Source organism: Ambystoma mexicanum, chromosome 13 (genome assembly GCF_040938575.1).
Source record: "Ambystoma mexicanum isolate Mex_15411 chromosome 13, UKY_AmexF1_1, whole genome shotgun sequence".
Lineage (NCBI taxonomy): Eukaryota > Metazoa > Chordata > Amphibia > Caudata > Ambystomatidae > Ambystoma > Ambystoma mexicanum.
In genome coordinates, this window is record NC_090938.1 from 401,806,061 (window position 1) to 401,831,192 (window position 25,132).

The following is a 25,132-nucleotide window of genomic DNA, read 5'->3' on the forward strand; positions in this document are numbered from 1 at the left end:
CCCTTGTCGCTTTAGTGTTCATATGGTGGTGTATGTACCCGTTAGTTCTTCCACTGCTTTAGCTGACAGTCTCAACCTTGTGCCTCCTTTACATGCCTCGATCTCGACGGCCATGGTTGGTCTAGGCCTCCTCGTGTTGATCCATTTTGCTTTTAATAAGTTGTGATCACTATTAAATGTTTTCACCACTTCAAAATCAACCATAATCCTCAGCATTTCGTTAGAGACAAATATGTGATCTAAATTTGCACTCTGGTTGTTTCTTTCCCATGTCGGGATAGGTAAACCCCCACTGCGCATTGATGTCTCTAAACTATGAAGGTCCCATGCTGACATCGCCGCCTTCCATAGGTGGCCTCGGACCATATTTAGTGGGACTTTTTTCGTGGTTCCGTTGGAAATGATGCTTTTAGGGCAGATCGCATTAAGGTCCCCACGAAGAATAATACATTTGGGCGCCCATTCTAAATGTATTTTCTCCAATATGCTATCTGCTAATTTCAGGAAGTCTTCATTCTTAATTACTGCTGGGTTCCAATAGGTATTTATCAAAACCACTGTCTCCTCCTTTGCAACTTTTTGGTTATTAGTATCCGCAGATGTTTTTGTCCAATTCAAAACGGATACTTGGAAATGAGCATTTGACACTTCTGTTTTTAAATATTGGATTCCCACTCCAGATCTGATGGCTGTCAGCAAACCTGGCGATGGACGGCCTTTCCCCGAATGCGTCGCTGGGGATAGGAAGGTTTCATATCCCTCCAGAAAAGCTTTATTCATTAACCATGTCTCTTGGAGACATAAAATGTCAAACTAGATTTACATCACTTTTTGCCAAGAGGTGACTTAAACCTCTGGTATTCCAACTTCCCATTACGATGGTATCTTTTCTTGCTTCTACCGTCTCACCTCCCGGCGCTTGTTCCGTGCCTTCCTTCACTTCCCTGGGTGGCTAGCTCTTCTTTGTTAATGCTTTTGAAAGTAGTAGTACTTGAAGATGGGGTTGCGCCGAAAACACAGGTGGAATGTGCTGTGGCATGTCCTTGAATTGTGGAGAGTGGCCCAGATGTATTGTGTCTAAAACCCATTGGTCTGTTATACGCTCCCACTCGTCGACGCGACGAGAAACTCTGCCTCCCAGGACGTCCTGAAGCTTGTCATTGCTGGGTCTTAGACTGCGTGTCCTTCGTGGACGAGGAGTAACCACCTCTTCTTCTTGAGGCCTGATAATCCCTGCCTTTACGAGTTGCTTGGGCCGCTCGTCTGTAGCCTTGAGAAGAGTAGGATGGCCTGCTGAAACCTTGGTCTCTAGATGATCCAAACCGGGAGTTACCCGATGCTCCTCTGAAGGGACGAAAGGAACGAACATTTCTACCACTTTGGAGGGCTCCAAGAGAGCGAGCAGTATCAGAGTCTTCTTTAATGCCCTTCAAGGCCTCATCCACTTTCTCTCCAAACAATTGTTCCCCTTCGCACGGCATATCCAGCACCTTGTATTGCACTTCAGGTCTAAAAGTCGTGCACCTAAGCCAGGCTTGCCTCCTTAAAACCACTCTGTTATTGATTTGTTTAAAGCTTGATTCTGCCAGGTCAACGGCGATGTTAAACGAGTGATTGGAAGCCTCTTCCCCCTCACGTACAAGCAGCATAGCCGACTTCCTGTGTTCCTCTGGTAGATGGTCCAAGATAGGGGCCAGACGATGCCACATTTCTCTATCATATCTATCCATAATAGATGGAGTTGGCCGCTTTTACTGTCGTTGCTCCAATCGACAACACTTTTTTGCCAAAAGCATCCTGCCTCCTGGCATCGTTGTCCGGGGGGGTCGTGCATTTGTGCTGCAACCTTGCTTTCTTGACCGCAGCTGCGGATACGACTGATTCCGGTGAAGGTTGAGACGACAAACACTTTGGAGTTGTTTGCCTCAACCTTGAAATTCTTTTCTAGCCGTCCTTTAATCGCTGGTTCTGAGAACGGATGAGGTATGGTTCTCAACCCTCTCCTGCCAGACATGGTCTAAAATGGGGATCGCAAACACTGACTTTCTTCTCTTGCCAATGTGATCGAATAAGAAACAGTCTTTCTTTTCTTCCTCCGATGCCAGGCCAAACTCTGTACAGTTTCCATCTCAGCCTCCGACTCCCATGTCGGGTCCCTTGATGGGGATGATGATACGCCTGAAAAAGACCCTTCACGTTCCGACTCCGGGAGTTCTCCTTCCTCCGGGTGTGAGCGATGACGATCTTCGCTAACCTGAAAAGTTGTAGGTACTCTGGCCGTTGATCGAGGCGCTGGACCTGGTTCGTCGTCGGCTGGGGTAGCATGTACTATTGCCGGGACACTAACTTGAGGCAACTGTGCGTCCAAACGCCCCAACAGCTTCTGCAATGTCGATAACACCTCCAAAGACAATACCGCCTGGGGATTCAGCAAAGGAGTGGTGACTGGGATACTATGTTCACTCGAGAGCGTCAACGAATTGACCGCCTGCAATCCCAGATCTGATGGATTCACTGCCTGGCCACGGTCATCCTCAACCGATGAGATGGAGAAGGCCGCTTCTTGTTGTAACAAGGCCTCAGGCAAGACTGGTTCGAAAACCTCTGGTTGCCAACCCACCGAAGGGCCCACCGTCGCCGATGACATTTTCTCCACAGCCGTTGTTTGACTCGACGAAGTGATCGTGGGAAGAGCTGGCGCCGATGGAAAAGAAGGCGTCGACGACCAGGCTGCCGTCGACGACGAAGTTAGTTGTGGGGCAGATCTTTGAGGTGTTCCCGCCTTTTTTTAACTCGACTTGTGTGTCGACGACTCTAGACTCGAGGAAGACCTGTGGCGATCTCCTGAGGAGGTTTTCAACAGATCTTTTGCCTCGTTTTTTGATAAGGAGGAAGAAGATGAAGCATTCTTTGAAGAAGAGTCCCTCGCAGAATGGTTTTCCGAGGGTCGTTTTTTCCGACAAACGTGGCTTCTTCGCCGGCGGCTCGGTCGACACAGAGCGACGGGGGGGTACCAGAGATTTTGATCTCGAGGCCATGCTATGAGTAGAGCCTACCTCCGATGGGGGGTACACACCCGCTCAGTCATTGAGCCACGTTACCAGGCGTCTGTTTCGATCCTGCAGGGTCTTCTGTGAGAAGCCTTTACAGATTTCACACATGTCCGCCGAATGATGAGGGTGAAGACAGTAAATACAGTCCATATGTCCATCTCCTTCATGCACCTTCTTTAAACCGCATGTAGCACACGGACGAAATAATGCCTTTCCAGACATTTTCGAAAGAAGAGGAAATATGCACAACCTTGTAAAAATAGCCGATACTCGAGGTAATCCCACTACTTTGGTAGACGGTTGAAATCTGAGGGAGCTGCGGGGGTGGGCTATTTATACCACTACGTCCTATTGGCGCAGGCGTAAGCGGCCCAAAACGAGGTAGATAGGACACAAAAGTGTCAAAATATTTCCTATGGAAAACGTCTTTATAAATATACCGAGGATTCCCAGCCTGACGACGGGCAATATTCTAAGCATGTGAATCCATGAAAGATCCAATGCTGGAGAATATTTAAACTGAATAAGATTATGGCTACAGTTAATTTAGACTTCCCTGGTTTGCTTCTAAGCAAGGTTCCACTCTTGGTCTGAAAATCTGATACTGAGCATATTCTCTCAAGTGGATCTTGACCGCTCAAGCATTGTTAACGATTGGTGGGCTGGCAGAAGCCAGTCCTTTGAATTAAGGTACATATAGTGGAAACCCTGTTCCAAACATTTTTCTACTGAAAACCATTTTAGCAGATTTTGAGAGAAACAGTCTGGCCATACTGGTGGCTCTTGCTTGTGCTCTGGTTTGCATTTTAGAGTACGGGGCATCTTCACCGGGTCATCCTCAACCTGCTACTGGTCCTTCTCTATTGGAGGCAGACCTTCAACCCAGTGATTGTTTTACAGCAGCTTACTGGCAGGGTCTCCTGCCTTGATGTTGGACCCCAAAAGACCAACAAATCTGCTTCTATGGACCGTCATGGGTTGCCACCACCATTGCCATTCTGCAGAGGGTATTTTTGCTTTTCCACCCATGATTACCTACTAAGCCGCAGAGTCTGTGCTGTCACGTTAAAACTTTTAGATTAACCTTGTACGCCACATCTTCATGTGCTGGCTCGCCACTATAAATAGATCCCCTCAAACAGCCACTCAATTGTTGCATTGTATTTTCACGCTATACCCCAAGATTGGGATATGGCATACGACTGAGGGGATGGAAGGGAGAGTTTTGTGAATGAGGGAGAGCAATAACCAAGTATCAGAATCACCATGAAGGTAATTCTTTGCTGTTCTGCTCTCCTTCCTTTCCAACTTGTTGGGAACCCGACTTTGCAGCCAAACAGTGCTGGATGAGGGTATATGGCAAGTGAATTCAAACATCCAAAGAATAATGCTTGCATAAAGCATGAGGTGTACCCACATGGCTGCCTGACAAATTCCTGCAATGGATTCATGCCTTTGGAATGCCACTGATGCTGCTTTTGCTCTGGTGGAATGAGCATGAAGTCTGTCAGAGACAGAAAGTCTCTGAATCTGATGGAAATCGACTAATGTAGGAAACTACCCACCTGGCAAGGGTAGCTTTAGCTACCTTTTTACCTGGAGACAAACCTACATAAATGACAAATAGATGGTGCGAAGACCTAAAGGAGGAAGAACACCAAGTGCAGGCCACATCTAAATTGTGAAAACAATTCCTCAGCCGAGGAAGCATCAGGCCGGAGTTGAAAAACTGTCAATATTATCTCTTGGTTAAGATCAAAGTCTGAAAGGATTTTGGGAATAAAGGCAGGAACCTGTTTAAGGGCTCTTGTAAAAGACCAATGGACAAAAGAGCTTGAACCTCACTAATGTGTCTGGTCAGTGCAATAGAAAATATAGGTCACAAGAAACAATGGGCTCACAAGGCTTGTGCCTTAAGGAACATAAAGCTACATTTAAACACCATTGAGGCACAGGCTCTCTAACAGGAGTGTATACAAGAAGCAACCCATCGAAATGATGCTTTATGGCAACATTTGTTAAGCAAAATCAATCTCCTGGCAAATTCAAAGGCCAGCAGATAGTTCTTTCATGATTCAATACAGATAATGTGTGTGACAAACAAGAGAAAGGATGGGACTTTAATCACAAACGCACTCTTAGATAATAATCCTATCTAAGGCAGAGAAGAAACAACACAAAATGCGGTCTGTATTGTTTAGGAGTGGACCCCTCTGTAGCAGCTGCCATAATGTCCAGATTATACCTGGATAGTTTCAAGTGAGATTACGTTAACTGCTCAGGAACCAGGCTCTCAAATTCAGTGATAGTAGGACGGGGTGCATTATGTACCCCCCCCTGCTGAGACAGCGGCTCCGGAACTAGCAGAAGTTCCAGAAACATCTTGCCTGATTGCTGTAGAAGAGCTGAAAACCAGATTTGATTGGGCCAAGTTGGAGCTATCAAAATCGGGGAAGAATTGACAGTTCTGAAATTCCACAAAGTCCTCAGAAGAAGAGGCATCAGTGAAAAGGCAAATAAGGCTTTGTTTGACCAATCCACGATAAGGGCATTCCCTAGAAAGGTGAGCCATAGGCCCAGGCAAGATGCGTAACGGCGACACTAAGCATGTTGCACATAGATTTACCTGAGGGAAGCCACATTATGAAAAGATCACCTGAGCCACTATAACATTGATTATCCACTCATGCAGTGCATGAAGTCTGCTGAGCGCATTCAATTTGATGTTTTTTGTTCCAAGTATACTGCCTGGACTGATGGAGCACACGGTCCCAGATTTTGTCTGCTAGACTTCAGAGAGTTAATGTTAGGAGGGCTTCTCAAATTCACCATCTGTGGTAGGAGTTGGAAAAAACAACCTACGGTTATAGCAAGGCTCTCACCACCAATAGAGCTTAACCCCTCTCTTGAAGTATCATAGTCCAAGCAGTAAGGCCACATTTAGGAGGAAGGGGGCACTTGTGTGGTACAGTTTAAACTTTGCCAAAAAAGATCGACATAGGTAAGTACAAAAATACTCCAATTTATGACAGTACTACACTAAGGCAGATCTTAAATAGGAAAGTACAGAATAGCAGTATACAGATATATAGCTCACAGCTTGCTAACGTATAATGGGTTACACACTACATTAGCACCACAAACATTTATTCACAATATTGATTGTTCATAGGCTAAAGTAGACAGTTGTTACAACAGATCAGAACATAGGAATTACACTTACAAAGGCACTCTAACACCATATAGCTAGTTTCAGGACTCCCTCCATCAGTAGGACAAAGTATCTGGAAGACTTGAGTGAACCACAAATGGTTCCTGAGAGCCACAACTCAGTAGCCTACAGACACCACCAAGGTAGGGAGTCCAGGACAAAAAAGGCAATCAGTGTAACTGGGGTCTGCAACCTGCAGCAATCCAGATGTTTTTGAGTAGGACTTCCATGATCCGTCACCATTGACTATGCTTGCTAGGGTTGATGGGGGGGGGGGTGCAGTTCCAACCATTCGGAGAGTCAAAGGTTGCAGCCTCCTGGCTTCAGAACAAAAAGTAGTTGTAGAAAAGGGACTGAACTCATGTTGTAGAAATCTGGGAAGCAGCTACCATGCCTAGAGTCCAAGAGAATGACCCCCCAGAAATACTGACCCAGACGCCGCCGCCGCCGCCCTGGGCCAGCTGCAGATAGTGCTAAAGTAAGCAGAACTTGGTGAACAATGCAAATTCAATGGGAAGTGGGGTGATTCAAGAAATACAAGGGACTCAGGCACCCTCAACTCCCAGAAAGGTAGGAACAGTCAAAAGAGACAGTAAATCGCTGGGGAAGACTTGCCTCACAGTTGTTGTAGTTGTACAGGGTTGTCAGATTGCGGGTTCAACTGTTGGTTTTCTTTCGATACCTCTGGAGACCTCAGACAGTTGCAGGGGGTTTGGGGGCGACCCTGGTTTGGTTGCACAATGAAGTAGAGACTGTCATGCCAATAAGCGTCTTGCACTAACCCTGGGCAGGGTCAGGAGGCACTCATCAGCACAGCGGTTGGGCTTCAGTTGTCGACAAGTTCCTCTTCTGGTGAGGGTCAGACAGTGGATTTACAGCGTTGCAGCAGCAGAGCCCTGAAGATGCCCACGAAGAGTCCAGCTGTTGGTCCACATAGAAGTCCTTGCAGTGGAGCAGACTGGATCTGGATGTTGCAGGCGAAATGCAGTGATGCACACTCCTATGATCTGGGAAAGGCGATGAACCTCGAGCAGGACAGTGGACTGGTTGGTCCCATCAGCCAAAGGGAGGAAAGCACTTCCAAAGGTCTCCTTTGTCAGACAGCTGGTCGACATTTGCCACTCTCAAAGAGCTGGCTCCTGAAGCAGTCTCTAGCCTCCCTCAGTAATCTTCTATGGATCTCTTCATGTTACAGTGAGCAACTTCTTTTCTGAGTCCAACTCCCCTCCTTAAATCCAGCCCTCCAATAAGTGAGCTTGCAACATTCAAACTTAGAGGCGGCGGTCGTATAATGGACAACCAGCCTCCCGGAATCTGCCCAGCAACAACCCTTCTCTAGGAGGATTGCTGATAGCAGGAAGTGGGGAGGGTACCTATCTGCCCCCTATCTCAGAAGCACAGGAACTGTTGCAGGCATTCAGCAAGAAACCTGCCAAGGTGCACAAAGGGAAAGGACCCGCCCCCACCTGACAAGGTAGGACGGTCAAAGGCCTGGGGATCTTTAACAGGACTTAAAACAATGGGAGAGGCCATTTTGAGGACATGTCCTCCTTTATGCATTATAAAGCAAATGGAATGAATAACCACAACAAACAGAAATCCAAAGCTGTTGGAACAAAGAAAATAAAAGAGCAAAGGGAGACGATGGAACGCACAGAAAGACTAAAACAGAGAGAGTAAGCAAACCGGACTGAATAGATGGAACAGATAGAGTAGATTGGAACGGATGGGGTGGATGGAATGGGTGAAGTGGATGGAACGGATAGAAGGGATGGAACGGATCAACAGAACAATGCAGATGGAAGGGATGGAACGGGTGAAGTAGATGGAACCGACCGAATAGATGAACCAAATTGAACGCATGGAGTAGTTCAAAAGTATGGAGTGGATGAATAGAATGGACAGAACGGATGAAGTGAATTGAACAGATGGAATGGATGGAACCGATAGAATGGAGTGTAGGGAACAGAAGTAAACGGTTGGTCGCAGGCGCTTTACTGATAACCACCATTCACACTACTGCGCTTGCCCTCTCCTATACGCCATCACTCAACTAGAACACAGCTATACTTTGACACATTCGGCCTAGCTGTTCTCATACTAACATGACCCCATGAATACCTCATCACCCTAATAAAATACAGCAAGCTGATCACATTCCAGCTAGTTTAGGTGTCTCCTCAGGCCTAACGCAGCCAGATCCCAGTCTGGGTGTCCACCCTCCAGACTGAAGACATCCAACTTTTGCTCAGCACCACCACACCTACCGCTAAGAAGCAGCTATCTTTTTTTTTCTCTCTCTCTCTCTCTCTCGTTCCAGAGGGCATTCAACCAACCAGCGCTTTGAGATGATACATAAGGCGCTAAATAAATGCCAAGTAACATAACATAATGGCTAAAGAGGCAGGACACAATGCTGCATCTGAAAAAAGGATAAAAACAAACAACTGCCTATTCAGAAAATGCTTGGAAAATTCACAAGAATGTTACTTAGGACACAGAAAACACAGCACTCCATGTAAGATGGCTTGTGCTGCAATGGAAATAAAACGAGTCATAAAAAGGAGACAACATGTCATGTCCTGGTAGTCACATGGGCTACCCAGTGCACCAACAAGTGCAGAAGGGCCATAGGGGTCCCTGTTAGCGCACCATGTGGAGTGTGCTGGCCTGGGAAAACACAGATGACATAAAGGGGAGAGATGTCTCCACACTGGTAAACCGAAAAGGTGACCCCGTGTTGCCCGAAAATAAAGTGAGTGCAGCAGGGGAGTTGGACAGTCATTGAAAAAAAAAAAATGAAAAAAACCCAGAATCCAGCAGTAGTCGCTGCAAGGCTTCAGGAAGAGAGGGAAAGATTTGCAAAAACAAAACCTCCCCAACTGTTAAGGATGGAGTGCCTCTGTGCTGGTTGATGTAAAAAAAAAAAAAAAAAACGTACAAAAAAAATTACAAAAATGTGCTCATGTCTTATCTGAATTTGTCTTGAATACAAGGGAGGAGGACCTCAGGGCTAAGAAGACCCCCATTAACTACAGATGTGTTCGGATTTGCTGTGAGGAATCTGAAGGCATACTCACTTCTTTTCTCCTGGTATCCTCTTCTCACGTGACCAGAGAAAGGCCAACGCTTTTGGATCCTGGCTCTGGGAGGGATGGGGAGAGGGGGGGTGGGGGGGGGGGGGGGGGTTTGTGGGTCAAGCCTTTATGGGCTTTTGTCAGTCTTTGTTCTATGACTGCCCTAAAATATACCCTAAAATTGTCCAAGTATGGTACTGGAATGAAGAACATCCTCATGTTGAAAAACAAACATCTATCAAACCCAGCCAAGTACGGGGACGATGAGGACGACAACAGGAGTAAGGCAGAACTACCACTTTGCTGATGAGCTGTCTAGTCCTTTTTGTAAAGGTAATGAAGGCAGGAGCTTTAAAAGATAGAAGCCAGACCAAATGGAGTCAGCTGTGGGAGCAGTCAGCTGTGGGCAAGTGGACCTCTTCGGTGTGGTGGCATGGCACAAGGAGCGTTCAGGACCTGTGAAGCAGTGCAGAGTATATTCAGCGGGAAGCGAAGCAATAGGGAGCTGGAGGCCGGTGGCAATCTATCGGCCGCATTCGATCCGGTCGATCATAAGTGCTTTGCAAACACCTGTCCATGGCTGCTAATTTCTCACAAGAAGCCTCCAACTGGATTCAATCCTTTCTCAACAATAGGTCAATGAGAGTTGTCTCCCCGTCAGCCACTGCTGACCCCTCTCCTATCACATGCAGTGTGCCGCAAGGGTCGTGTGTCTCACCAACCATGTATAATATATTTACAATGACGCTGTTCGATGATCTGGAGCATCTGGGTGTCACCTACACGAACTATGCAGATGACAACCAGATACTCTTACCCCTCTCGGGTGACTATGACACAGACTTGGCTCTAGTCAATCGAATATACTTACTCATTCAGGCATGGATGGCAGCCCATGGCCTATGTCTGAATGATGACAAAACTGAGATCTTGATCCTAGGTGCCCTGACCAACCTTATCAAAGTGGGAAGCCAATACACCTTATTTAATATTGATGGCATTGACAAAGTCACCAAAGAGACTAGAACTCTAGGATTCTACTTAGACTCAACCTTGAACCTGTGTAAACAAGTCAACGCAACGGTGTCTACAACAGCTTACATGTGTAAGCTGATACGGACATGCAAACACTTCTGATCTACTAACAGCTGCATCACACTTGCAAGAGCCCTAATCTTGTCTAAACTTGATTATTGTAATGCCCTCTATGCAGGAGCGAACAAACAGATTCTGAACAAATTACACATTTTACAAAACAATGCCTTAAGAACAGCTCTAAGCATCCCTAAGAGACAAAATATCTCTGAGGTTAGAAGAATGCATAATTGGCTCTCTATCAAGGACAGGATCAAATTCAAAATTGTCTCCATCACTCATAAATGAAATGTTTCCACTTGCGCCCGTAGCACTTAAGAGTCAAAAACGCTCTGGCCCTGGCAAGGACCTCCCTGAAGTCTGCCGGCAGCTCGTACCCTCCAAACTCTAAGGCTGCAGGAGCCAAGAATTCAGGTTCAGCTACCCTGTTTTAGGATGTAAGATTGCGCCTCCTTCTCTGGTGAGCAAATCCGTGACCACCGGCAGCTTGACTGCGGGCGACGTTGACAGGCTGAGATGGACCGGATACCAAATCTGCCTCGGCCATACACAGGGGCGATGAGGATCATCCTTCATCGGCACTGTGAGTTAATTGATGATTCGCAGCAGGAGAGGAAACAGAGGAAAAGCATACAGGAACAGGCTTTCCCACTGGAAGGAACACCTGTCCCCCATGCTCCATGGCTGGTGGAACCTGCTGTCGAATCCCCGGCACTTGGCAATCGTCGCAGTCGCAAACAGATTGATCTGGGGTCTGCCCAATCTGAGGAAGAGGCCGTCCACCTGATCCTGTCGAAGTTCACACTCATGGCAAGAGCGTAGCTCCCTGCTGAGGGAGTGGGCGATGGTGTTCTTGACTCCTGCTGGGTGAAAAGGAATGAGAAACATCCCTTGGGCGACGGACTGTGCCACAAGTCCTGCGCCTCTCTGGAGAGTGCTGCGAATCTGGTGCCCCTCTGCTTCCTGATGTAGAACATCCTGGTGGTATTGTGCATGAAGAACCTCACCACCTTGCCCTTGAGGGACGCGAGGAACGACTTGAGTGCCCAGAACACTGCCCGCAGCTCCAGGACATTGATGTGGCGATCACTCTCCTCCAGCAGCCACAGGCCTCTGGCATGGAGACGTCTGGTGTGGACTCCCCAGCCCTCCAGGAAGCCTCTGTGGTGACCGTCTCCCTGTACAGGGGGGGGGGCTCTGGAAGTCCATGCCCCCGGCGATGTAGGAGCGCACGCCCCACCACCTTATCGCTCGACGGGCCTCTTAGTCAAGAACAATCTTGTCTGCAAAGCTTCCGGACACATGGATCCACCGAGCGTCCAGGAATTCCTGAAGGGGAAGCATCTGCAACCTGCAGAGTCGTATCCGGTAAATGCATGAGGACACCATGCTGAGCAGCGACTTGATGGTCCGCACCATGGCGGTCTTCAGTGCCAACAGCCGTTGCACTTTGCCCAGCATGGCTGCTATCCTGTCCTCCGAGGGGGCCACCAGGCATGAGACTGCGTTGAACATGGTCCCGAGGGACAGCACGTTTTGCGATGGAATCGGGGCCTCAGAATACTCCTCTCAACAAGAGGGGGTGCCCTTGTGCTCTGTGGTCACCGAAATGATAGCCGCAAGGCTTTCGCACATTTTCTGTGGTTGTATTGAAGTTCTTGTTGCACCTGAAGACGCAGTTGTGGTCGGTGACTCCACCAAAGCCTTGGGCTTTTCTGCGCCCTTGGACAGTGCGTCAACAGCGGTGTGTTTTTTAGGGTGAACACCTGTTCTAGAGCTGTGCACAGTCGCATGCCCCGAAGGCGGTTGCATGGAGGGCGCCGAACCATGAGGTTTGGAAGGCGCTGTTGAAATCTTTGGCGGCCCTGTGCGCTTTCTGCGCTTCGACAACTTCGTCAAAGAGGCCATAGGGGTTATGTGCTTGTGTCCATGTGGTGCGTGGGTGCCCTTGTCACCGGGGTGTGATTTCCCCATAACAGTGCTGGTGGCCGGGGACAGGCATTTGGGAACCTGAGGGCTCCGCTGAGATGTCTGTGGCTTACAATTCGAAGACATGGCTACTGACGGATTCCTCGTTGTCCGATGCAACAGCACCAACGGGGGAAAGGCTTTCGGTCTGCATAGCGTAGGCCACCCACCATTTAGTCCGGCTGCCTTTCAACGTTTTCGTCGAAAGAGTTTACAGGCCTTGCATAAGCACTCGTTGTGGTCGCAAGGAAGACACAGATTGCATCGGCGATGGGTGTCCTTCCAAGGAAACTTCCCGTTACACAACAGGCAGAATTTAAATGTAGTCTTCTCCATTACAGACTGTAGCGGCAGCTAGACCAAAAAGAGAAAGAAAGGGGTAAAAAATACATTCTCAGAGAGGAATAAACCCAGGGCCCGACTCTCCCTATTGTAAGGCCTGGCTGGAGGGCCGAGGCCACGCGGTCGACAGTCGAGCAGTTGTAGATGCGTCAGCAGCAGGAAACCCAAAAAGCAGTCGTCGAGAAGGTCTGTCGGGAGACTAGATGACCGTAGGTCGTGGGCGCAATTTAGCAATATGAAACTCTTTCGAGCTCTGCATAGGCGACCAACTAGGCTGGCGGAAGGACCTCAACGCGCAAGGGATTTTGGGTACACTACACATCACATTAGAGATAGTGTTACAGTCACCCCCATGTCAACGTCCCGTTTCGATCTTCGAAAGAGAAAATGCAATACTCCACGATTTCCCCTAGATGTCTGACTATATGCACAACATGTGATTCTAAGCAGATTCACAAGCATCAGAAATATATGGGATACATTACCCACCGTAATCGTATTTCTAATGCTTCTATCTGCTTAGATTCACATTCTATGCATAGGCCGACATCTAGTGGAAGCTGCAGAGTATTATAGTTGTTGTTTTCGAAACTTGAAAAGCAACATTGACAAGGTGTGCCAGTAATACTATGTAGTGTGATTTCCACTGTACCCATGGTCCTTCATGCATCAAGGTCCATCAGATTGTATTGTTTCGGACATGAAGTTGCATGAAGTGTAGCATGAGTACAGGTGAATTAAAGCAGCTATGTATCAGATAAAGCCCAGATAAACATCTATGCACCTTCTACTCCGAAGGGAGGAAGGGTGGGCGCATGTGAATCTAAGCAGATACAAGCATCAGAAATACGATTACGGTGAGTAATATATCCCTTCTGAGGCTTGTGGAATCTGCTTGGATTACATGCTATGCATAGATTAGCGAGCAGTGTTAGGAGAAGGTGGTGGGTTGTGAGAAGGTCCAGCCAGCGAATAGATGTTTTAGAACCGTTTGTCTCACCCGAGTATCTGCTTTAGAGTGTGTGTCAATGCAGTAGTGCTGAGTGAAAGTGTGTACTGTGCTCCATGTAGCTGCTTTGCAAATGGCGTCCAGCGGGACATTAGCGAAAAAGGCCAGAGTAGCTTCTGTACCCCTTTGGAGTGAGCACTTGTGTGAAAGGCAGTTTTTTGCTAAATACAGAGTAGGAGAGCTGTATGCATCTGACTATCCACCTGGAGAATGTGGTTTCCTTCTCTGCCTGGTGCTACCGATACAAACAGTTGGTCTGTTTTCCTGAGCGGTCTGGTGATGTTGACATATTAAAGGACCGCCCTCTTTACATCTAGTGTATGGAGTTTTTTCTCAGCTGAGCTTTTTGGGTTCTCAAAGAAGGCCGGTAGCTCGATGGATTGGTTTACGTGGACTTTTGAAATGAACTTTGTTGAAAACCCAGGGTGTGTTCTTAAAACCAATTGGTCTTTGTGGATAGCAAAGAAAGGGTCTTGCACGGACGATGCTTGATGTTCGCTGACTCTCCTTATGGAGGCGATGGCCACCAAGAAAACCATTTTTTTTTAATCTTTTTTTTTTCTGCATCACATTTAGTTTATTAGCATTTCCCACAACAACCTCTTTTCTATTTTTTTTTTTTAATTGTTGTAAGATTAGTTTACATAAAACCTTATACAACAAAGTGCATTCCAAACAAATAGAAAAATACATTTCATTTTATGAACAGAACATTTTTAACACATTTATCAGCTTTTAAAATCGTTCCCAGACATAAAATCAAATTCCATATGTATTATATACAAATTACATTTCATATACCGTATATCATTTCATATACCATAGGATCAATCTAATCTCTACTCATTGAATTCCTTATTTTTAGCTTCCAGTTCCTCCTGAATATTAAGTAGGAGTGAATTCAATGCGAGGATTAGGGAGATATTTGCACCCCACATGCAGCGACTCCAGAACAGATTCTTCGACATTTCCCAATCCCCCTCAAATCTATCTGTAAAGTAGAGAGATCTTTTATTCCCAAAATGGGTGCATGTCAGGAGAAGGTGCCTAAGTGTTTCTGTCATGTCAGTCGCTCCACAAAATCGACATGCAAGATTTTTAGAATTATCCTTCGACCCTTTTTCTGTATGGGTCCAATGGTAAATTCTTTCTAGAGTGGGCATCTGATTCAGTCTGAAACGCATAAATGTAGTTTTCGCCTTCTGGCAAGGAAATCTTTGAATATATAGAGGAATTGATTCCCTCGCATGCAAAAATTTAGCATACTCCTTGTAGGTAACATGGGACTCAATATCATTTACTGTGTCTACCCAGTCTGACCTAAATAAAGATTTTTTGACTAGTCCCGGTCGTTGAATCAGATCATCTAAACAAAGTCCCAGCGATTCCAACAAAAAGAACATTCTATCGCTAAAACTCTTAATAGATAGTACCGTCTCCGTTTTGACTACCTTATTCAACAACTCATATAAATTGTTTATCGGAGGATCATATATTTTTCTAAAAGAGGAGAGTTGCCTCCACAAGTATCTGGCTTTAAGTGATATGAGACATAACTCGTGCCGAATAATGGAATTGGGGATTGCCCTAGAAAGGCCCATTGCTTCCTTCCACAGTTTCCCCTGGATCACATTAAGGTATGAACTCAAGTCCTTTGTACAAATGTCCAAACCGTACAAAAGAACCGGTTCACATTTCGCAAGGTAGAATCGTCTAATAGGCAGAAGCGAAAATTTACAGACCTTTCCCCTCAGAAACTTCATCTGATTCTTTAGTTTAGCTGTTTTATCCCCAAGATTCAGTTTCCACATCTTTAAGCTAGATTGGTTGGAAAAATTGTATCCTAGATAGGTTATGGCCTGAACCTGTTCCACCGAGTTATCTCCCATCTTCCAGATACATGGTTTGGCAACTCTTTTCCTAGAAATTACAATCGTTTGAGATTTCGAAGCGTTGGGGGAGAGATTATTCGCCAGTGCATATTGGTAAAAAATATCCATCCTTCTGCGAAGGCCTCTCGGGGTACGATCAAAAAGGATAAAGTCATCTGCGAAGGCCATCCACTCGATAGCCAAGCTACCCAACCTAACCGGAGCAATGGAAGGGCCCTGCCACATGTCCTCCACATCGCTAACGTACAGGTTAAAGAGCGTGGGTGCAAGGGAGCAGCCCTGCTTAACCCCAACCTCAGTATCAACTGCATCGGATAGGGAACCTTCTTGTGATAAGCGTACCCTAACGGAGGTATTCCTATGTAAAAGAGCCAAGATTTGGACAATCTTGCGTGGAACATTCATAGCTAACAATTTTGTCCACAATCTTGCTCTAATAACCCCATCAAAGGCATTAGAGAGGTCCAGGGAAGCCATGTATACATCTCCCATTTTAGTTTGGTGAACTGTATCTCTTAGATGAGCCAAAATCATCCCATTTAGGTCGGTTCCCAAACCCTCTCTGAAACCAACCTGGAATTTACTATAGCAGGCCTTCCCTCTAATAACCTTATTAAGGTCCCTCAACAGCAAAATACCAAAGACTTTGCTCGCTGCATCTAACAGTGCTATAGGCCTGTAGTTCTGTGGATTTAGGACGTCCCCTTTTTTGTAGATGGGAATTATAATGCTCTGCGACCAGGTTTTAGGGATGGAATGATATTTAAATACATCATCAAATATGGGTTTGAGTAACTTAGCCCACATTTCCGGGGCCGCCTTTATAACAAAGGGGGGAATACCATCGGGGCCCGGTGCTCTAGAAGGTTTGAGCTTATTGATGGCCCATTTGATATCCTCTATATCCCACAAACACTCACTTACAACCGGAGGGCCCAAGTTCACATCCTGTTCCCTAGAGAGATTAGCGGGTAGAGCGAACTTTGCTTTATAAAAGAGAGTCCACACATCCGCTTGAATGGGGCAGTCTAATTTATCTTTAGCAGGCGTGAGTATGGAGTTGATGGTTGACCAAAATTTAACCTCTCTGCCCTTGCATAGATTATACATCATCAGTTGATGTGTTTCGTGATAGTGATCCATTCTAAGAGACTTGATAAAGTTTTTGGAGTTCTGAATTATTTTTTTCTTTTTCAGCCTAAATTCCGCGAAAGGAATAGACGCTTTTTTCAAGACTTTAATTTCCCTATATTTAGTATGCTTGGCTTTTTGAATTCTGGGATCAGCCGCCCGCACCCTCGGTGTCGGCACCCCCAGATCTCTGGCCATACTGATTTTATAAACACATGACAAAATAATATTATAGTAGGAACCTCCCAACTCAATGTCATCCCCCCTGATACTTTGAAGCTGCACCTGTGACAAATTTTCCAACACCAAGGTATTACATTTCTTAATTATTTTCTTATTCCAAGTAATCCTTCTCCCATTGTTTCCCACCTCTAAACCCTGTAACATGGGATTGATATAAATACCCTTGTCGGGGATGAAGAGAGAAAAACATATGGGAACGTGATCACTGAACTCGACCTCCATATGTGACAGTTTTCCACAAGCTTGCTTCCAGCCATTAGATACATAGAAGAAATCAATTCTAGAGCTCTTACTTCCTCTTTTCCAAGTATGTTTAGGAAGATTCCAATCTAAGGCATGGTCTAAAAGACCCAAATACCAGTTATCTAAATAATTATCCCACCTTATACCTCTTTTTGTAGTCGTACTAAGAAGTCTAGGTAATACCCCTCTATCATTAAGCACCGAACCATCAGCACAAGCTGAGTTAAAATCCCCTCCCAAAATAATGCGATTTCCAAACCCTTTCTCGAACCAATTTCCCAAGATTATATCTAGAGAGTCCTCCACTTCCTCAATGTCTACTTTTAGCGGATTCCAATAGAGGTTCAAAAGGAGTATCGGCTCTAAATTATTCTCCCTAGATAGCATAATAGCCAGAAGCCAGTTACTCCTAAATATCACCTCACCTACGAACCCCAAGTTACGATCGATGGCAATAATCAGGCCTCCGCTGGGTCTGCCCAGCTGACCCCTGGTAGCTACTGAAGAAAACGTGTAGAAACCTATGTGCATATCTGAAAGCATCATAGTTTCCTGTAAGAAATAGATACCGGTGCGTACATAATTTTCTCTTTTATTCAGAAACGTGTTGAGATTGATACCCCCAAAAGAATTCCAAGAGATCACCTCAATCTCTATACAGTTAGGAACACCCCTTGTCTTGTCTAAATGTTTCCAAGGTTTTGAGTGCCGGTTGTAGCCATGACCAATCCTGATTATTATTCAGGAGGCTTGAAATCAGTGCCAATCCTGGGCCCAAATTTTCTAATTTATTATTATCAAGTTGAATAATTTGTTTGATTTGACTGTTATTCGGTACCTGATATTCAAGAAAATTATTGGCCTCTTTCTGATCTGCTAATGAGAGTAGATCATAGCCCAAAGAATTAAGGTTTTTTTCTTGGGCACGCACCATATCTGCTACCATTTCCGAATGAAAGCAACTTACCATTCTGTGGTTGTTGCAGTTAGGAAGAGATATGGCATCTATATCATCTGTTGTTATAGCTCGTAGCACAGGGATCTTTTTAAACAGATTTAAAAGATGAGTTCTGTTCAAGTTAACCTGTGAGTCTGTTATATTATTGTTAATCCAACCCACTATTTTCCCTGTACAGAGCTTAATAGGGGCCTGAATCACAGTAGATTGCTTCTTTGTATGATCTACTCCAGAAGGGCTCATAGCATCACCTTCCGGATCTTGTAGTTTTCGGGGTTGTATATTTTGGGGGTTTCTTTCCGTAATATTAGTGGTAGAACCATTATCCCTCCCACACGATTCGGTCAACCCCTTAACGGGATGGGTAGTATTACTTATAGCTGGCAGAGTTTCTTGGGAAACCGTGGGGAATTTGACTTGTTGTGTGCCTACAGATGTTCTGGCGTGTTTAGTGCTAATTATTGTGCCAAAAGCTGTCATCTTTGTTTGTTTGATTTGAATAAGCTCAAATCCCCTTTTCAGCAAGTTATTCTTTTCCTTATTAGCGTCTATAATAGTTTCCCCACAAGCCACCGGGCCTTTATTATTCTCGCCCTGAACTGGATTCTCTTCCTTATGAGCCTTCTTGGGACCCCCCCTAACTTCCGTCTCTTCCTGAAGCGCGATGTTTCTAATTCCTTTAAGGTTGGCATTTCTACCTTTAATTTTTGTATTGGGCATGTGTTTGCTTTTTTTAAGTGTCCTCTCCTGCTTTTTAGATTTATTACGCTTACCCACTGGGGATTGGGGCACCTCATTTATATTATAGTCGGAAATATTCACAGGCACTCTTCCATCATTGTTACTCTTTGCCTCCAATTCCAGCTCTTGATTTGATGATTTTTTCTCTCTATGTTTGGTCTTATGTTTGCTTTTAGCCCTTTAATTGGTGTGGTGTATTGAGGGGATCTTATATCTTCACTACTGATGTTCAAAAGTTCTATGTCATTAAGGGATACTCTCGTATGCATCTGTGTACTGTGATTATCCAACTCCTGATCTTCGGAGCACCCTTCAGTTGCCATCATTATGACATCTATGAGGGTTGAAGGACTATCGGGAGAAAACATTTTCTTTCCGTAATTATTATTGTTATCCTCATTATCTTTTTGGCCCTGGGAATCGCGTTAACCTAGCTCTCTCTTAGATGAAGTGGGGCGGTCTCCTGAAAGCATAACTTCCAACAGAGTGGTAATTTTTGCATCCATGGTAGTTAATCTTATGTCCTGATCCTTTCTAAATTTGTCACATCGACTCTGTTCTTTAATAATATGCTCCTTCATGGTCTTGCCCTCTACTATTCCCTCCAAAAATGCCAGACGAGACACCAGCTGATTGAAAGCCGCTTGTTGCCCTATCATAGAGCCCGCCATAGTCTCTTGAGACTCCCCCAGCGTTTTCAAGGCCAGATTTAGACTAATGTGTAGGTTCGATAGGAGTGGTAACAAATAATCACCTCTCTCCTTTCTACTTAAACCAGATGTTTCTTGTTTATCTTCCTCTACTACGTGGTTTTCTCGTAGAAATTGCTGGGGATCCGTTGCTTTGTCTTCCATTTGCACTATAGTTTCCTCCCATTTGTCAGTTTGAGTAGAGGCTGTTTTATTGTGTATAGACGAATTGGCTGTTTCTATGGGCGATTTAACCAGAGATTGTTGCGTACCCACTAGTTGATTCCCAGTTATGTAGTTGTTTTCATCACATGGGTATGAGTAAGAAGGCACACCCTCCGATAGACTCCTTGCCCCCTTTCCATTATGCACAGATCTACCTGCTGGTATCTCTAAATCCACAATTTCTTTAAGCAAAACACCCGAAGCATCTGTCATAGTAAAGAAAGAGTCATCTAAATCGCTTTCCCCAATAGGTTGATTGGGATTATACTTAGGCCGACTAGAAGTCCCTTTAGAATGAACCCCCCCATCATTTAGTTTAAGGGTTTCTAACCTTGGAGAATTTATGGAAGACTGCACATTATCGTTATTCTCCTTTCCAAAAATGAATGTAGCTGGCGAAGTATGTGAAAATTGTATGAATCCGGATGGGTTTATACCCTTCCAAGGTAACGATTCTAAACCTTCTCCAGCTTGTGTTTTACTATTCAAAATCTTCCTCTGAAGGGGGGTAGAAGCGTGATAGCGGACTACCTTTTTAGTACCAATAAAGCTTTGTTGGAGGCATTCTTCATCTGTAAGTTCCTGTCTAAATTCTGGTTTGTCCCTATGAACCCCATTAAGTTCGGAATCTGCTAACTCCATATCCCCATTGCTAGGGGCTACGACATCGGATACTACGAGGTCGGTAGAAGAGGAGCCCCTCTGACCCCCTTCAACACTTAAAATAGACTTTTCTTTAGTCTTACCCACAGCTAAAATAGGGTTAGGCATATTTCCAGTAAAATTTGTGTATACAGGTGCCTCACTTAGCCTCCCGGAGCCAGGTTGAACCTCTACTATTATAGGTGCTTGGTTCTCAACAGTTTCAAACCCACTTCTAAGTGTGGGCATGTTAAAAGTAAATGTACAGATACTATGTTACTTACAGAGGGGAGCACAGCTCGCAGCCTCTAGGTATTAATGATGATATCTCCGAAGTGGCTATGAGTAAAATCAATAAAAACAATAGCTGGGAACAAAAGATATGCGATTAAAAGAGTATATAATGCTTGTCAATTACTTTTAAAATCAGTATCACATATATATAAAAGCATCACCTTGGGAACGCCCGATGGCTTGAGGAGCAGCCAGAGTCCGTCTCTCCTCCCCAGTGTCCAGCTAAGAGCAACAGTTGACCCCTGTAGATACTTCTTAGTAAGTGAGACCCAGCCGGGCTTCCTGCGCCACCCCGAGCCAAACAGCAGCAAAACAGTACAGCTAAAGGTAGACTGCAACGCCCTTTACTCCGCGGACGGGCTTAACGTCGCAAGGGTGGTTTGGGCTGGTCTATGAGGCTGCACAAAGTCACGTGATTGCCCACGTGATCGACAGTTGGCTCCGCCTCCTCCCGGAAGCGAGCGTGCCTCAGCAAGAGCCCTCCGTGGCTCGCAGTGCCAAGGATAATGTTTCCAAGTGAACGTTCTTACAGATATAGCAGCTCTCTCCTCCAACAACAAAATACACCGCAAGGGCGGTTTGGGCTGGTCTATGAGGCTGCACAAAGTCACGTGATTGCCCACGTGATCGCCGGTTGGCTCCGCCTCCTCCCGGAAGCGAGCGTGCCTCAGCAAGAGCCCTCCGTGGCTCGCAGTGCCAAGGATAATGTTTCCAAGTGAACGTTCTTACAGATATAGCAGCTCTCTCCTCCAACAACAAAATACACCGCAAGGGCAGTTTGGGCTGGTCTATGAGGCTGCACAAAGTCACGTGATTGCCCACGTGATCGCCGGTTGGCTCCGCCTCCTCCCGGAAGCGAGCGTGCCTCAGCAAGAGCCCTCCGTGGCTCGCAGTGCCAAGGATAATGTTTCCAAGTGAACGTTCTTACAGATATAGCAGCTCTCTCCTCCAACAACAAAATACACCGCAAGGGCGGTTTGGGCTGGTCTATGAGGCTGCACAAAGTCACGTGATTGCCCACGTGATCGCCGGTTGGCTCCGCCTCCTCCCGGAAGCGAGCGTGCCTCAGCAAGAGCCCTCCGTGGCTCGCAGTGCCAAGGATAATGTTTCCAAGTGAACGTTCTTACAGATATAGCAGCTCTCTCCTCCAACAACAAATCCTAAACGAAAACCATTTTATATGTTAGATGTTTAAGACCTGATTGTGCATAGGCACAAAGGCGGCTCCCATGAGTTTAGCAAGTACTACATTGAGGTGCCATCCTGGTGGTGGGTTTGATATAGGAGGGTGGAGTCTCTTTACTCCCTCCATGAATGCCTTAATGACGGGACTTCACCATGATACTTTACTCTGAGAGGAGGTGTACGCGGATAGCACAGCCAGGTGAACCTTTATTGAGTTCAATACTAACCTCGAGTCTAATAAGTGGAGCATTTAATGAAGAATGTGAGTTGGAGTACATTCAATCGGGTTTGTTTTGACTGGCACCAAATTACAAATCTTCTCCACTTGTCAAAGTAACAGTGTCTGGTGTTTGGTTTACGTGCCTCCATGAGGATATCCATACACCTTTCAGGTAAGTTAAGATGTCCAAACTCTATGACCTCAGGAGCCATGCTGCCAAGTTCCGTGAGTGAGGTTGAGGGTATAATGTTGTACCCCCATGCTGGGACAGCAAGTTGGGCTGGCACGGAGCTTGATTGGATCAGACATCGCCAGTTTGCGCAGATGTGGATGCCAGGGTTGTCTTGCCCACATGGCATCAACTAGGATTAGTGTCATTGGTTCCCTGTGAATTTTGTTCACTACCCCGTTTATTAGTGGAGTTGGTGGAAAAGCATAAGCAAATTTCCCTGACCAACTCATCCATAGGGCGTTCCCCCTGCACTCTGGTTGGGGAAACCTAAACGCGAAGTCTGGGCATTGCTGGTTTTCTTTTGTAGCGAACAAGTCTAGCGTGGGGGGTAGCCCCACTGTGAGAAAATTTGATCTACATCATTTTTGTGTAGTTGTCATTCGTGATCTTCTGCAAAAGGATCTCTGCTTAGCAAGTACGCTAGGTTGTTGAGTTCCCCTGGTACATGTTGTGAAGTCAGGAACATCCCCCGTATGAGTACCCATTTCCATATTTTCTTTTCTTGCCTGGACAAATGTAGCAAATGTCCCCCCCCCCTGCTTTCTTATATAGAACATTGCAGTGGTGCTGTCTGTCAGGGTTTGTATTGAATGATTGTCAGGTGCGCTCCGAAGGCTTAGAGCACTTTGAATACTGCCAGATGTTCCAGCAAGTTGGTGTGGTTTTGTGTTGTGATGTGAGTCCACAGGTCATGTGCTGTGAGATGAAGGTGATGAGCCCCCTGCCGGGTCGTGGAAGGGTTTTCCCTTCAACAGATTCTCCTTTGTCCACCAGCGTAACCTAGTACTAGTGTTGGCAAAATGACCACTAGATCGTCCCACTGACCGCCTGCCTGAGAACACCATTTCACCAACCACTCTTGCATCGGGCGCATGCACAAACGTGCGTGTGGGACCAGGTACATCTGGTGACCGGCTTGATACTGAGGTATTTGCAACAGTATGTTTCTGATTTTTTCCTTTGATGGAAAAAAAACAACCCTTCCTCTGTTTTTATAACAGCTCTTAAGAACTGTTTGGTCTTGTTTGGTACGAGGCTTGACCTTTTCTCATTTATCGAGACGCCCAATTGTAAAAGATGGTTTATAGTTCTTTGTGTATTTTGCTTGCAAATTAGGGGCGTTTCCCCCGTGATCAGCCAGTCGTCCAGGTAGGGGTACAATGGGATTGCCTCCCTGCGCAGGTGCGCTGCCACCACCGCCAGTACCTTGGTGAATACCCTCGGAGCGGATGCTATACTGAAGGTTATCACCTTGAATTGGTAGTGCTGGTTTGCTATCTTGAAACGCAAGAATTTTCTGTGCGCTGGGAACATTGAAATATGACATAGGCATCTTTCATGTCCAATGTTGCCATGTAGTCCCCGTGCTTTAGCGGTGGGATTACTTCTTGTAGCACTGTCATGCAGAATTTTTGTGGCTTGACATGGGTGTTTGCAGGGCGCAGATCTAATGCTGAGCACATTGTTAGATCTTTTTTGGGCACAAGGAAGTACGTTAAATAGATACCCCTGTTTACCCAATTCGCCGGGACAATTTCAATGAGTCCTGAAACAGCAGTGTGTCCACCTCTTCCAGAAGTATGCGCTGTTCCTCCTTCGTGGTGGTTCATTGCCGCAAGGGGTTGTAGGAGAGTCTCTGTAATAGTTCTATGCAATAACTGCCCACCACAGTAGAAAGCACCCACTTGTCCGACGTGATTCCCTCCCATGCGTGGGTGAAGTGTTTTCTCTGTCCTCCTACTAGAGTGGCATGGAAGGGGACCTGAAGCGTGTGGTCATTGTTTTGGGGGTGTGGATCCACCTCCGGAAGAGGAGGATCTTCCCTGGCTGCGAGATTTTCACTGGCCCCTTTGGAAGCCCTGTGAGGAGTGGCCTTGAATAGAACCCCAGGATGAACCCTGACCCTGGTTGTATCCAGAACCTCTTTGCAAAGTTATTCCCCTGAAACAAGAATTATGGTTTCCCCTTTGGCCCGAGGGTTTACTTGTAAGCTGACACTTTGACTTTAGGTTGTCATATTCTTCCTTGGCAGTTTTGAGAGCATCCTCTACTGCTTTCACCAAGAGAACATTAGGCTCAAGCGGCATATTGAGGAGGGTTGCTTGTGTCTCTAATTTAAAGCCTGACTTGCGCAGGCATGCATGGTGCTTTATAAGTATCCCCTCTGTGATAATTCTTCCAGCATTATCCGCTGCATCTAATTCATTCTTTAAAATGCAGTTAGACACAGCCTTCCCTTCTGCTACTACAAGGGTGAGATGAGGTTTTAGTGGCTCTGGGGCCGAGGCCATTAAAGTGGCTATTTCCTCCCACTTGTTGAAGTTGTAGCTGGCCAGCAGAGTGATATTATTGGCAATTCTTGCCCGATATGCTGCCAAGGTGGCCACTTTCCTACCGAAAGTGTATATTTATTTGCTCTTTTTGTCCGGGGGTGCCTCTGATGATGCGAGAGGTGTTACCACCACAAGAAAAAGGGCGGGAACAACCAGAGAGTCCAGCATTAATTGGCCCCGGATGTAGAGGGGGTCAGAGGGCACTGAACATAATTTTTTCTCAATGCAGGGGTTTACGGGCCACGTTAGATTTGGGGTTACCAGAGAGGGTTTTATTCTCCTCTGCACCGATTGTAATATCCAGATTAATTGGGTTGCTTTTTTGTCACCCAATATGTCTTTGACAAAG

At 45.9% G+C, this 25,132-nt stretch overlaps 1 protein-coding gene across 1 annotated transcript in view; it reads right to left on the reverse strand.

Annotated features, from left to right (window-relative positions):
* Window positions 1-25,132, reverse strand: part of RABGGTA (Rab geranylgeranyltransferase subunit alpha) — a 437,416-nt gene that overhangs the window by 14,219 nt on the left and 398,065 nt on the right. The window lies entirely within an intron of this gene.